Here is a 2,336-nt window from a genome sequence, read left to right as displayed (position 1 = left end):
ACTCAACCGTTGAATCCAAGCTTTCTGCGCTCAACTTAGATCTGTCCGATCTTAACCGAAGGCACAGCGATCTCCATCACCAGTTCACTGAGATGGAAACGAAGTACAGATCTGTCAACGAAACCAAGGCTCAAATCTGTGAATTTTTGACCAGCAGAAGAGGTGAGACATCATCCCCCTCTTTCACCCGCTCCTCATCACAGGACAGGCATGGAGACAGGAAGCGTCACTCCGTGCCTAAAATCGGGAGAGTGTGTAGAGATGGTATATGGCGTGATTCAATCTGGGTTTGACCCGTGAGTGTGTGATAGGTCTACGAGAAGGAAGTTTCACTCTATCACTGAATCCAGGAGAATATGATGGGACGTTGTGAGGTGGAGTCACCGTGTCTGACCAGGGATTGTGAGACGAAACATTAACGCTTCACTCTATGTCTCACTCCGGGAATCTCTGATGCGGCAGTATAGATCCAGCTTCACCTTGTGTCTGACAGCCGGATTGTGTGATGGAACAGTGCCAGGAGAGCTTCAACCCATGTCTGACCCTTGAAAGTTGTTATGGGACCATGAAGAAAGAGTTTCACTCTGACTGAATCCGGTAGTGTGTGATGGGACGGTGCAGAGAGGTTTTCACTCTGTCTGAATCCGGGAGTGTGAAACGGGACGGTGCAGTTGGAGGTTCACTCTGTGTCTGACTCCCGGAGTGTGTAATGATATCGTAGAGAGACTCCTGGTATTTTTTACTTGAGGTGTGAATGATGGGTTCCTGGAAAGAAGGATTCAGTCTGCGTCTGATCCCGGGAGTGAGTGGTAAGACAGTGTGATAGGATGGTTTGACTGGACCTTCACTCTGTGTCTGATTTCCGGAGTATGAAATGGCAATGGAGAGAGAGAGAGAGAGAGAGAGAGAGAGAGAGAGAGAGAGAGAGAGAGAGAGAGAGAGAGAGAGAGAGAGACAGAGAGAGAGAGACAGAGAGAGAGAGAGAGAGAGAGAGAGAGAGAGACAGAGAGAGAGAGAGAGAGAGAGAGAGAGAGAGAGAGAGAGAGAGAGAGAGAGAGAGAGAGAGAGACAGACAGCGTCTAAGTCTGACTGCGGGAGTGAGTGTGGGATCTGGCCGAGATAGTTTCAATCTGTGTCTGACTCCTAGATTCTGTCATGCGACGGTGTAGAGCGAGGTACACTCTGTGTCTGAATCAGCAGTACGTGATGGGACGGTGTGGATGAAGCTTCACTGTGTGTCTGACTCCCAGAGTGTCTAATGGGATCGTAGAGAGAGTGCGTCTGTGTCTGAGTCAGTGAGTGACTGTGCAGAGAGAAGTTCACTCTGTGTGACACAGGATATGGTGACTGGATGTTTTCGAGGGAGTCTGACCCAGTGAGTGTGCCATGGGTGGGGATGGGCCGAACTACTCTTTGTGTGAGAAGACAGGAAGGAGTGATGGGGGTGGGGGGGGGTTCAGACAGAGCTACACTCTGTGAATCGCCAGGGAGTGTGTTGGGACGTAAGGAGGGGGATTCACGTTTTCTTAGACTCGGGAGTATCTGATGGTACCGAGTGGAGCCAGCTTCCCTCGATTTGCTGTGTTGTGTGTTGAGAAGCTCTGGAGGGAGAATCACTCCCCCTCTGACATTTATCGTGTGTGCTGAGGGAGTTTCTTTCCGTGTCTGACTGCTGGAGTGTGTGATGTGGCCGGGGAGAGAGGGATTCACACTCTGCCTAACCAAGGCTGTGTGTTATTGGAATTGGTGGAGGTTACTAATTTCTGATCTCTGAACAAGGGAGTGTGTGATGAGACAGTGTGGTACGATGTTCACTCTGTGTCTTATCCACGCGAGTGTGTCGTGGATGGACTGCTGGGAACTTCACTCTTCCTGATCCTTGTTAATGTCCGATTGGATGGTGTGGGGGGAGTGTGGGGGTGTTCACTCTGTGCCTGACCTCAGGTGTGCGTGATGAGATACACTCTGTGTGACACTCCACGTGTGTGTGACGGGACAGTCTGAAGTGAGATTCACTCTGTGTCTCACTGTTCCTTGTTCCTGATTTCCAGAGCAAACGTGTTCCAAGGAATGGGTCACAAATAATGACAGGTGTTATTACGTCTCGACGTTTGAAGCTTCTTTCCCCAGAGCGATGCAAGAATGTTCAAACCGTGATTCAAGGCTGCTCGAAATCAATTCAAGTGATGAAACGGTATGTATCACAGCACGAGCAAATCCCACAGTAACACGGGAATCATCACAAAATCCCGGGATCAGACACCGAGTGAATCTCCATCCATACCGTCCCATCACACGCTGCCGGGGCCAGACACAGATTGAATCTCCCTCCACAC

Source organism: Hypanus sabinus, unplaced genomic scaffold, assembly GCF_030144855.1.
Source record: "Hypanus sabinus isolate sHypSab1 unplaced genomic scaffold, sHypSab1.hap1 scaffold_632, whole genome shotgun sequence".
NCBI lineage: Eukaryota > Metazoa > Chordata > Chondrichthyes > Myliobatiformes > Dasyatidae > Hypanus > Hypanus sabinus.
The sequence above is the reverse complement of the archived record's forward strand: the minus strand, read 5'-3'. Positions refer to the sequence as shown.